Raw genomic sequence first — 13,815 nt, 5'->3', positions numbered from 1 at the left:
GGATCGTTTGGACTCACTTGATTATGAATCACTTGAGACATGCAAATCATACCACATGGGCAAAATGACTGAAAGTCCTCGTTTTCAATAAGATGGAACAAGAGAGCAACTTGTTGGAAGTAATACATTTTGATGTACGCAGTCCAATGAGTGTTGAGGCATGCAGTGGACATCGTTATGTTCTTACTTCATAGATGATTTGAGTAGATGCTGAGTGTATTTACTTGATGAAACACTAGTCTGAATTATTGAAAGGTTCAAGTAATTTCAGAGTGAAGTTGAAGATCGTCGTGACAAGAGGATAAAATGTCTGTGATATGATCATAGAGATGAGTATCTGAGATACGAGTTTGGCACACAATTGAGACATTGTGGAAGATGTTTCACAATTAATACCGCCTGGAACACCATAGTGTGATGGTGTGTCCGAACATCATAACTGCACCCTATTGGATATGGTGCATACCATGATGTTTCTTATCAAATTACCACTATCGTTTATGGGTTAGGCATTAGAGACAACCGCATTCACTTTGAAAGGGGCACCACGCAATTCCGTTGAGACGACACCGTTTATAGAAACCTAAGTTGTCGTTTCTTAAAAGTTTGGGGCTGCGATGCTTATGTGAAAAAGTTTCAGGCTGATAAGCTCGAACCCAAAGCGGATAAATGCATCTTCATAGAATACCCAAAAACAGTTGGGTATACCTCCCATTTCAGATCTGGAAGCAAAAGTAATTGCTTCTAGAAACGAGTCCTTTCTCGAGGAAAAGTTTCTCTCGAAAGAATTGAGTGGGAGGATGGTGGAGACTTGATAAGGTTATTGAACCGTCGCTTCAACTAGTGTGTAGCAGGGCACAGGAAGTTGTTCCTATGGCACCTACACCAATTGAAGTGGAAGCATATGATAGTGATCATGAAACTTCGGATCAAGTCACTACCAAACCTCGTAGGACGACGAGGATGCGCACTACTTCAGAGTAATGCGTGATCCTGTCTTGGAAGTCATGTTGCTAGACAACAATGAACCTACGAGCTATGGAGAAGCGATGGTGGGCCCATATTCTGACGAATGGCTCGAGGCCATGAAATCCGAGATAGAATCCATGTATCAGAACAAAGCATGGACTTTGGTGAACTTGCCCGATGATCGGCAAGCCATTGAGATAAATGGATCTTTAAGAAGAAGACGGACATGGACGGTAATGTTACCGTCTATGAAGCTCGACTTGTGGCAAAGAGTATTTTCACAAGTTCAAGGAGTTGACTGCGATGAGTTTTTCTCATCCGTAGCGATGCTTAGGTCCGTCGGAATCATGTTAGCATTAACTACATTTATGAAATCTGGCAGATGGATGTCAAAACAAGTTTCCTTACCAGTTTTTCGTGAGGAAAGGTTGTATGTGATACAATCAGAAAGGTTTTGTCGATCCTAAGGATGCTAAAAGGTATGCTAGCTCCAGCGATCCTTCCATGGATTAGAGCAAGCATCTCGGAGTCAGAATATACGCTTTGATGGAGTGATCAAAGTTTTTGGGTTTATACAAAGTTTGTTAGAAACTTGTATTTACAATAAAGTGAGTGGGAGCGCTACAACATTTCTGATAAGTATATGTGAATGACATATTGTTGATCCGAAATGATGTAAAATTTCTGGAAAGCATAAAGGGTTGTTTGAAAGGTGTTTTTCAAAGGAAGACCTGGATAAAGCTACTTACATATTGGGCATCAAGATCCATAGAGATAGATCAAGACGCCTGATGATACTTTCAAAAGACAGCACACCTTGACATGATTTTGAAAGAGTTCAAAATAGATCAGCAAAGAAGGAGTTCTTGGCTGTGTTACAAGGTGTGAGTATTGAGTGAGACTCAAGACCTGACCACAGCAGAAGATAGAGAAAGGACGAAGGTCGTCCCCTATGCTTTAGACATAGGCTCTATAGTATGCTATGCTGTGTACCGCACATGTAGTGTGCCTTGCCATGAGTTGGTCAAGAGGGTACAATGGTGATCCGGGAAAGGATCTCATGACAGCGGTCGAACTTATCCTTAGCACCTAGTGGATTAAGGAATTTTTCGATTATGGAGGGGGAAAGGAGTTCGTCGTAAAGGGTTACGTTGATGCGAACTTTGACACTAATCCGGATGACTCTGAGTAGTAAACCGGATTCGTATAGTAGAGCAATTATTTGAAATGGCTCCAAATAGCGCGTGGTAGCATCCACAAGATGACATAGATATTCGTAAAGCACACGGTTCTGAAAGGTTCAGACCCGTTGACTAATAACCTCTCTCACAAGCATAACATGACCAAACCAGAACACATTGAGTGATAATCACATAGTGATGTGAACTAGATCGTTGACTCTAGTAAACTCTTTAGATGTTGGTCACATGGTGATGTGACCAGTGAGTGTTAATCACATGGTGATGTGAACTAGATTATTGACTCTAGTGCAAGTGGGAGACTGTTGGAAATATGCCCTAGAGGCAATAATAAATGGTTATTATTATATTTCTTTGTTCATGGTAATTGTCTATTATTCATGCTATAATTGTATTGTCCGGAAATCGTAATACATGTGTGAATACATAGACCACAACCTGTCCCTAGTAAGCCTCTAGTTGACTAGCTCGTTGATCAACAGATAGTCATGGTTTCCTGACTATGGACATTGGATGTCATTGATAACGGGATCACATCATTAGGAGAATGATGTGATGGACAAGACCCAACTTAAGCATAGCATAAAAGATCGTGTAGTTTCGTTTGCTAGAGCTTTTCCAATGTCAAGTATCTTTTCCTTAGACCATGAGATCGTGCAACTCCCGGATACCGTAGGAGTGCTTTGGGTGTGCCAAACGTCACAACGTAACTGGGTGACTATAAAGATGCATTACGGGTATCTCCGAAAGTGTCTGTTGGGTTGGCACGGATCGAGACTGGGATTTGTCACTCCGTGTGACGGAGAGGTATCTCTGGGCCCACTCGGTAATGCATCATCATAATGAGCTCAATGTGACTAAGGCGTTAGTCACGGGATCATGCATTGCGGTACGAGTAAAGAGACTTGCCGGTAACGAGATTGAACAAGGTATTGGGATACCGACGATCGAATCTCGGGCAAGTAACATACCGATTGACAAAGGGAATTGCATACGGATTGATTGAATCCTCGACACCGTGGTTTATCCGATGATATCATCGTGGAACATGTGGGAGCCAACATGGGTATCCAGATCCCGCTGTTGGTTATTGACCGGAGAGGCGTCTCGGTCATGTCTGCATGTCTCCCGAACCCGTAGGGTCTACACACTTAAGGTCCGGTGACGCTAGGGTTGTAGAGATATATGTATGCGGAAACCCGAAAGTTGTTCGGACTCCCGGATGAGATCCCGGACGTCACGAGAGGTTCCGGAATGGTCCGGAGGTAAAGATTTATATATGGGAAGTCTTATTTTGGTCGCCGGAAAAGTTTCGCGCTTTATCGGTATTGTACCGGGAGTGCCGAAAGGGGTCCGGGGGTCCACCAAGGGGGTCCACCAGCCCCGGGGGGCCACATGGGCTGTAAGGGGTGCGCCTTGGCCTATATGGGCCAAGGGCACCAGCCCCAAGAGGCCCATGCGCAAGAGATAAGAAAAAAAGGGAGAGTCCTAAAGGGGGAAGGCATCTCCGAGGTGCCTTGGGGGGGAAGGACTCCTCCCTGGCCGCACCCTTCCTTGGAGGAAGGGGCAAGGCTGCGCCCCCCCTCTCCCTTGGCCCTATATATAGTGGGGGGAAGGGAGGGCAGCAACATCTAAGCCTTGGGCGCCTCCCTCCTCCCCTGCAACACCTCTCTCTCTCGCAGAAGCTTGGCGAAGCCCTGCCGGAGACCCGCTACATCCACCACCACGCCGTCGTGCTGTTGGATCTCCATCAACCTCTCCTCCCCCCTTGCTGGATCAAGAAGGAGGAGACGTCGCTGCACCGTACGTGTGTTGAACGCGGAGGTGCCGTCCGTTCGGCACTCGGTCATCGGTGATTTGGATCACGGCGAGTACGACTCCGTCATCCACGTTCATTGGAACGCTTCCGCTCACGATCTACAAGGGTATGTAGATGCACTCCTTTCCCCTTGTTGCTAGTAGACTCCATAGATGCATCTTGGTGAGCGTAGGAAAATTTTAAATTATGCTACGATTCCCAACAGGATAGAACTGTGAAGTTAAGCGTGCTCGGGCTGGAGTAGTGTGAGGATGGGTGACCTTCCTTGAAGTTTGACCACGGAGTGCGATTTGACTTGAGATTAAGCATATTGACCTGAGATTAAGCCATAGTGACCCGAGATTAAGAAAAAAACGAAAAGAAAAAATTTGAAAACAATTTCTTCAAAAAAAATGAATTTTTTTCTGAAAATAAAAATAAAAAATTGTTAGTAATGGCGCACTTCTATGTGGTGCGCCATTACTAAGTCAGATAGTAATGGCGCACCAAATAGGCATAGTAATGGCGCACTATAGGTGCGCCATTACTATCTGGGATACTAATGGCGCACCAGAGGTGCGCCATTACTATTTTGTTACTAATGGCGTGATAATAGTGGCGCACCTGTAGTGCGTCATTAATGGCAAAAACAGGTGCGCCGCTAATTAGCCTTTTCCTAGTAGTGATAGCTCCAGTGTTGTCACAAAACATTGTCATTGGACCCAATGCACCGGGTATTACACTCAAATCGGATATGAACTCCTTCATCCAGACTCCTTCACGCGATGTTTCCGAAGCAGCTACGTAATCCACTTGACATGTAGATCCCGCCATGATGCTCTTCTTAGAACTTCACCAACTGACAGCTCCATCATTCAACATAAATACGTATCCGGTTTGCGACTTAGAGTCATCTGAATCTGTGTCCAAGCTAGCATCGACGTAACCCTTTACGACGAGCTCTTCGCCACCTACATAAACGAGACACATATCCTTGGTCCTTTTCAAGTACTTCAAGATATTCTTGACCGCTGTCCTGTGACCCACTGCTGGATTACTTTGGTACCTCCCTGCCAAACTTATGCCAAGGCACACATCAGGTCTTGTACACAGCATGGCATACACTATATATAGAGCCTATGGCTAAGGCATAGGGAATGACTTTCATTCTCTTTCTATCTTCTGTCATGGTCGTACTTTGAGTCTTACTCAATTTCATACCTTGCAACACAGGAAAGAACCCTTTCTTTCACTGGTCCATCTTGAACTTCTTCAGGACTTTGTTAAGGTATGTGCTTTGTGAAAGTATTATAAAGCGTCTCGATCTATCCCTATAAATCTTGATGCCCAATATGTAAGCAGCTTCACCGAGGTCTTTCACTGAAAAATTCTCATTTAAATATCCTTTTATGCTATCCAGAAATTCTATATCATTTCCAATCAGTAATATGTCATTCACATATAATATCAGAAATTCTACAAGGCTCCCACTCACTTTCTTGTAAATAAACGCTTCACTGTAAGTCTCATAAAACCAAATACTCTGATCACCTCGTCAAAGCATATATTCCAACCCCGAGATGCTTGCACCAGTCCATAGATGGATCGCTGGAGCTTGTACACTTTGTTAGCATCCTTAGGATCGAAAAAACCTTCTGGTTTCATCATATACAACTCTTCTTTGAGAAACCCGTTAAGGAGTGCAGTTTTGACATCCATTTTCCAGATTTCATAATCATAAAATGCAGCAATTGCTAACATGATTCTGACATATTTAAGCATCGCCACGGGTGAGAAAGTCTCTTCATAGTCAACCCCTTGAACTTGTCGAAAACCTTTTGCGACGAGTCGAGCTTTGTACACAGTGATATTACCATCAGCGTATGTCTTCTTCTTAAAGATACATTTATTCTCAATGGCTTGCCGATCATCAGGCAAGTCCACCAAAGTCCACACTCTGTTCTCATACATGGATCCTATCTGAGATTTCATGGCCTCAAGCCAATTGTCAGAATCTGCGCTCATCATAGCTTCTTCATAGTTTGTAGGTTCGCCGTTGTCTGACAACATGACTTCCAGGACAGGATTATCGTACCACTCTGGTGCGGTACGTGTTCTTGTTGACCTACGAGGTTCAGTAGTAACTTGATCTGAAATTTCATGATCATCATCATTTGCTTCCTCTCTGGTTGGTGTAGGCATCACAGGAACAGTTTTCTCTAATGCGCTACTTTCCAATCAGAGAGAAGGTACAACTACCTCATCAAGTTCTACTTTCCTCCCACTCACTTCTTTCGAGAGAAGCACCTTCTCTAGAAAGGATCCTTTCTTAGCAACAAAGATCTTGCCATTGGATCTATGGTAGAAGGTATACCCAATAATCTCTTTAGGGTATCCTATGAAGATGCACTTCTCCGCTTTGGGTTCGAGCTTATCAGGCTGAAGCCTTTTGACATAAGCGTCACATACCCAAACTTTATGAAACGACAACTTAGGTTTCCTTGCCAAACAATAGTTCATACGTTGTCATCTCAACGGATTTAGACGGAGCCCTATTTAACGTGAATGCAACTGTCTCTAATGCATAAAGCTAAAACGATAGCGGCAAATCGGCAAGAGACATCATAGAACACACCATTTGTAATAAAGTAAGATTATGATGTTCGGACACACCAATACATTGTGGTGTTCCAGGTGGCGTGAGTTGTGAAACAATTCCACATTTTCTTAAATGAAGGCCAAACTCATAACTCAAATATTCGCCTCCGCGATCAGATCGCAGAAACTTTATTTCTTGTTGCGATGATTCTCCACTTCACTCAGAAATTATTTGAACTTTTCAAATGTTTCAGACTTGTGTTTCATCAAGTAGATATATCCATACATACTTAAATCATCTGTGAGGGTTAGAAAATAATGATACTCGCCGCATGCTTCAACACTCATCGGGCCGCATACATCGGTGTGTATTATTTCCAATGACTCATTAGCTCGTTCCATTGTTCCGGAGAACGGAGTTTTATTCATCTTACCCATGAGGCATGGTTCACAAGTATCAAATTATTCAGAATCAAGTGATTCCAAAAGTCCATTCGCATGGAGTTTCTTCATGCGCTTTACACCAATACGACCTAAATGGCAGTGCCACAAGTATGTTGTACTATCATTATCAACTTTGCATCTTTTGGCATCAATATTATGAATATGTGTATCACTAAGATCGATATTCAACAAGGATAGACCATTCTCTAAGGGTGCATGACCATAAAAGATGTTACTCATATAAATAGAACAACCATTATTCTCTGACTTAAATGAATAACCGTCTCGCAATAAACAAGATCCAGATATAATGTTCATGCTCAATGCTAGAACCAAATAACAATTATTAAGGTCTAAAGCTAATCCCGGAGGTAGATGTAGAGGTAGCATGCTGACGGCGATCACATCAACCTTGGAACCATTCCCGACGCGCATCGTCACCTCGTCCTTAGCCATCTTGGTTTATTCCGCAGCTCCTGTTTCAAGTTACAAATATGAGCAACCGAACCAGTATCAAATACCCAGGTGCTGCTGTGAGCACTTGTAAGGAACACATCAATAACATGTATATCAAATATACCTTTGTTCACTTTGCCATCCTTCTTATCTGCCAAGTACTTGGGGCAGTTTTGCTTCTAGTGACCATTATACCCTTGTAGTAGAAGCACCCAGTCTCAGGCTTGGGTCCAGCTTTGGGCTTGTTCACGGGAGCGGCACCTTGCTTGCCGTTTTTCTTGAAGTTCCCTTTCTTTCCCTTGTCCTTTTTCTTGAAACTGGTGGTCTGGTTAACCATCAACACTTGATGCTCTTTCTTGATTTCTACCTCCGTCGATTTCAGCATCGCGAAGAGCTCGGAAATTGTTTGTCATTCCTTGCATATTATAGTTCATCACGAAACCTTTATAGCTTGGTGGCAGTGATTGAAGAACTCTATCAATAACACACTCATCTGGGAGCTCAATTCCCAGCTGAGTCAAGTGGTTGGGGTACCCAGACATTCTGAGTATGTGTTCACTGACAGAACTGGTCTCCTCCATTTTACAGCTAAAGAACTTGTTGGAGACTTCATATCTCTCAACCCGGGCATTAGCTTGAAATATTAATTTAAGCTCTTGGAACATCTCATATGCTCTGTGGCGTTCAAAACGCTTTTGAAGTATCGGTTCCAAGCCGTAAAGCATGGCACACAGAACTATCGAGTAGTCATCATATCGAGCCTGCCAGGCATTCATAACGTCTGCATCAGCTCCTGCAGCAGGTCTGGCACATACTAGGCTCGTCTAAGTTTAACCCAAGTATTCTGCTTATGCAAAACTGGCTTACACACGTTGTATATGAACGTAGAGTCTATCACACCCGATCATCACGAGGTGCAGTGCATACTCGGGGAGAATACTTTTATCTTGAAATTAAGTGAAGGGATCATCTTATAATGCTACCGTCGTTCTAAGAAAAATAAGATGCATAAAGGATAAACATCACATGCAATCAAAATATGTGACATGATATGGCCATCATCATCTTGTGCTTTTGATTTCCATCTCCAAAGCAATGGCATGAACTCCAACGTCACCGGGCCGACACCTTGATCTCCATCGTTGCGACCGGTCGTCTTGCTAACTATTGCTTCTAAAACTATTGCTAACGCATAGCGTTACTGATTGACGCGCAAGTCATACACTAAATTAAGGAAAACCCTAAGGCTCCTGCCGGTTGTCGTACTCATCGACATGCAAGTCATGAACTTATTACAAAACATGATCATCTCATACTTGAATATATCAAATCACGTCTTCATCATATCACATCACAACACTGAAGGAAATATGCCCTAGAGGCAATAATAAAGTTGTTATTTTATATTTCCTTATTCATGATAGATGTTTATTATTCATGCTAGAATTATATTGATCGGAAATCCAAATACATGTTTGAATACATAGACAAAACACTGTGTCCCTAGTGAGCCTCTACTTTATTAGCTCGTTGATCAAAGATGATTAAGGTTTCCTAACCATGGACATGAGTTGTCATTTGATAACGTGATCACATCATTAGGAGAATGATGTGATGGACAAGACTCGTCCGTTAGCTTAGCATAATGATCGTTCAGTTTTATTGCTATTGCTTCTTCATGTCAAATACATATTCCTTCGACTATGACATTATGCAACTCCCGAATACCGGAGTAATGCCTTGTGTGCTATCAAACGTCACAATGTAACTGAGTGATTATAAAGATGCTCTGCAGGTATCTCTGAAGGTGTTTGTTGGGTTGGCATAGATCGAGATTAGGATTTGTCACTCCGAGTATCGGAGAGGTATCTCTAGGCCCTCTCGGTAATACACATCATAAGCCTTGCAAGCAATGTGACTAATGAGTTAGTTGCGGGATGATGTATTACGGAATGAGTAAAGAGACTTGCCGGTAACGAGGTTGAACTAGGTATGTGGATACCGACGATCGAATCTCGGGCAAGTAACATACCGATGACAAAGGGAATTACGTATGTTGTCATAACGGTTCGACCGATAAAGATCTTCGTAGAATATGTAGGATCCAATATGAGCATCCTGATTCCGCTATTGGTTATTGATCGGAGAGGTGTCTCGGTCATGTCTACATAGTTCTTGAACCCGTAGGGTCCGCACGCTTAACGTCCGATGACGATTTAGTATTATATGAGTTATGTGATTTGGTGACCGAATGTTGTACGGAGTCCCGGATGAGATCACGGACATGACGAGGTGTCCCGAAATGGTCGAGAGGTAAAGATTGATACATAGGATGATAGTATTCGGACACCGGAAGTGTTCCGAAGTGTATCAGGTATTTATCGGAGTACCAGGGGGGTTACCGGAACCCCCGGTGGGAAGATATGGGCCATATGGGCTATAAGAGGGGAGCACACCAGCCCACAAGGGGTGGCACCCCCCCCCCCCTTAGGCAGGAGGCCGAATTTGAGACCCTTCCTTTCTCCCTTCCCCCTTGCCTTTTCTCTCCGGCAAAAAAGGAAGAGGGGAGGCCGAATTGGAGGAGGCCCCCAAGTAGGATTCCTCCTACTTGGCGTGCACCCTTGCTGCTCCCCTCCCCCTCCCACCTATATATACATGTGGAGGGGCGCGTAGAACACACAACAACAATCGTTAGCCGTGTGTGGCTCCCCCCTCCACAGTTTACACCTCCGGTCATAGTTTTGTGGTGCTTAGGCAAAGCCCCGCGAGAATCATTTCAACATCACCGTTACCACGCCGTCATGCTGACGGAACTCATCTACTACCTCGACACCTTTCTGGATCAAGGTGACGCTGACGTATTCTATACGAACGGATCTAAGACAACGGCAGCCGTCGGCATAGACAACAGGGTTCGGGCTTATGCTAGCAACCAAAGTCGACACCTTACCACATGATTCGGACCCGCCGCTCCGGCTTACGAAGAACACATACCAGCCCCGTGACTGCGTACAAAACGAGTCGACGACTTTGCCACCCTAGCAACCAAAGTCGACAACCTACCAACCGATTGCGGAGCCGCCACTCCGGCTTCCACGCCGAGACTACACACTTGCCTAGGCGACGCCGAACTACAAGACAAACACAAGGCACTGCCACCAGACAAACGACTGGACTTCAAAGGCGACGCCCCCAAGCGGGAAGTGACATACACGTCGTCGACGGCTGCTCCGACCAATGCCTCAACTCGGGTTTTCACCTGGAGAACTCAAGACCCAAAAGACGGGAGGTGAAGGGGCTCCTCGACGACGCTTCCAAGAAGGGAAACAATGTCCCAGGACGTTGTCGTCACCGCCACCGACAAAAGTGAATGCGAGGCTTTCACCTGGAGATCACCAAATCCTAGAACAATGCATCTCATCCATCCATCCATCGAGCCACAAAAACCATGCGTCGTCGACAGGTCACCGCCACCAACAGCCACCACCAGAGTCGAAACGTCGAGCGAAGGACATGACAGCAGGACCACTGCAGCGCCTTCGACAAGGGGGAGGTCGCTGTTGGCGACGCCATTGCAGCCTCCGACTAGAGTCGGAGAAGGATTTCTCCCGTCATACGCCACACTCCATCCTCCCAGCATCCGCAAGCTCACTACTGCCACCGGCCACCGACGTCACACCACCACAACGCCAGAGCAGGGCCGGCCCATAGGCCAGGGCAACGGGGCGACCGCCCTGGGGCCCTAGGAGGTAGGGGCCCCGGCCCAGGTAGTAGTACAGTATTAGGATATTTTCTTCTTTAGGTCCAGAAAAATAAGAGGAAAAAAAATAAGGCCCAAGCCCACCATGTAGCTAGCACTCACGTTACTAGTTCGCTAAGCTACCGCAGCACTCCATCGATCTCCTTTGCCTAAAAGAAAATCCATCGATCACCTCCAGTTTACTCGCCTCCTCAGCTCCTCCTTCAAATTCTCCAACCCCAGAGAACAGTGTCGCCGCTCCCGTGCATCCATTAATGGAGACCGATGGTGCTATTCCCTTCCCCAATAATGTCTCATTGCATCCTCAACGTTCCCCATCAATAGGCATTTGAGGCATCACCGCATCAGAGATGGTACGTCTCCCTCCTTCGCCTAATCAAGTACTATTTTCATTCGCTGTTAAACAGCCCGCCTCTCCGCCTCTGATTGCTCCATCTGACATCTCCAATTCTTCTCTTCCTAGTTCCTACTCTTCTGTTGTCCTGTTCTTCAAAGCTTCATTGGATCCAGGGATGAGAAGGGGGATGGGATTAAGTGTTGCAGCCTTGCAGATCTTGGAAGCTACATCGACAATTCGACATCAAGCCATATGCCCATATTCAAGTGCTTTTGTTCCCTCTATTGACAGTTTTTCTGCCATTGTTTGGTGACGTGTGTTCTAAAAACTGTTTATCAGTGAGAAAAGAAAGTGAAAAAAACACAAACGGTTCAAGTTGCTATCAGCTTTGACAAGGTTTTCATACTTAGAAGAGCGAGATGATGGTCTCTTTGTGCCACTTTGAAGAGCGAACTTTTGTACAACTATATTGTTTCCATAATCCATACTATTATGATGTTGTTCTCTGGACCATCACTCTATGCTATGCACATAGTTGCTTTCGAAATACAATATATTCTAAATTTTTATTTGTCCACAAGGGCCCCATTTTGCCGTCTCGCCCAGGGCCCCGAATATGTATGGACCGGCCCTGCGCCAGAGTAGCAGATTAATTCTGTGAACGACGAGCTTTATTTGCAAATATGCAACTCTGTGTATATGTTCCAACATGTCCACCACCAAAGGGTATATAAACCCAGAAAGAATAAATAAAAGTATCTAATAACACGTACGTCACATGTGAATCGTATAGTTCTTGTTGCCTCTCGGGCCTAAAACTGCTACTGCAGACAAGGGAAACCAGTCGATCCTGAAATGTAAACTTCGCTAGCAATTTTTCTCGGTCTCGTGTTTCCTTCCCCAACAGCCAAAGTAATATGTCGATCAACTACAAGTCTGGAGGAAGAAGCCACACTGCATCATTTCGAGCACTCACATAGTATCCTATTTTGTCGACACCGTCTTCGATAGTTTGATCTTTCTTGCAACACATCTCAATATACGTGCCATGGTTTGATATTACCGAGTACACCTCATCTCCCGATGACTTGTTTTCTGGTGAGTAGGTAGAGTAATAGATGTGGTTTCTCTCCGGACTGTGGTGCCCGACACCCACTGGCACGTGCACTGCCTTAGACCACCGTGTCCCCAAGAACAAGGCGTAGTCGTCGAAGCTCGTCACCTCTGCCTCGCAAACCTCATCAATGCCGGCATCAACAAGCTTGAAGACCCTGAAGAAAGGCTCACGGTTGGGCAACCATCGAGTCATTACCGCCATCGAAGGCTTGCCATGCAGCTCAAAGATGTACCTGGCGTAGGGTAAACAGTCGTTGGTGCCAGAGGGCCTTTGGATAGGGAGCTCGTGGTTTGTTATGATCACAGGTGTGCCGTCTTTTTTTGCTCCGATTTCAAATCTAACTAATAACTCGCTCTCGCCCTCGCCCTCGTTGCCCATGAGGCCATAGAGCTCGCCATTGCAGAAAGCAATGTCGAAGATCACCTTCCTGCGCCAGCCAGCAGTCCACTCATGCCGGCCATACGTGGTCCACTCGCCTTCCGAGCAGCCAAGTCTGCACAACGCAATTTGGGACCAATTTTCCACTATGGCGGCGAGGATGCAACCGTTGGAGGAGGTCGGGTGTTGAGAGAAGATGATCTTCTGCATGTTCTTCATGAAGAAGGCCGGCCGGGATTGTTTGGGGGAGAGCGCCACCTCGACTCCAGAGAAGAGGTTCACAACGGTGAGCACATGGGAGTCGAACACCACGACCCATCCACCGTCATGGGAGCCTAGGAATTGCTTACCGTCTGCCTTGCTTGGGACGCGGAAGACCCAACTGCCGTCAGGGCCGCACATGTGCTTCTCCCCCCAGCCTGCCCACAGCGAGAGGAGCAGCAGCGGCGCGGCGGGAGGCGTCGGTTGCCACGGCGCGACGGCCCGCCATGGCTAAGACTGTGGGCCAGCGGACGAACGAACAAGACGGCCCAGTCTACGAACAAACAAACGCAGCATATCTGGAACGGTTTAGTACCACATCGCTCGGCTAGCAACATTGTACGCGGCTTAAACAGCCCAGTGCTTACCTTTTCATCGCCGAGGACGCAGCGTTGATTCATCTCTGCCGAGGCAAAAGCAGTCGCTACGCACTTCTGGCCGGGCCTGTCCTGGCGGCCTGTGACCCTAGGTCTCTTCCTTGAAGGTGCGGGGGGTTAG

The sequence above is a fragment of the Triticum aestivum genome, chromosome 5D, assembly GCF_018294505.1.
Source record: "Triticum aestivum cultivar Chinese Spring chromosome 5D, IWGSC CS RefSeq v2.1, whole genome shotgun sequence".
NCBI classification, from domain to species: domain Eukaryota; kingdom Viridiplantae; phylum Streptophyta; class Magnoliopsida; order Poales; family Poaceae; genus Triticum; species Triticum aestivum.
The sequence above is the reverse complement of the archived record's forward strand: the minus strand, read 5'-3'. Positions refer to the sequence as shown.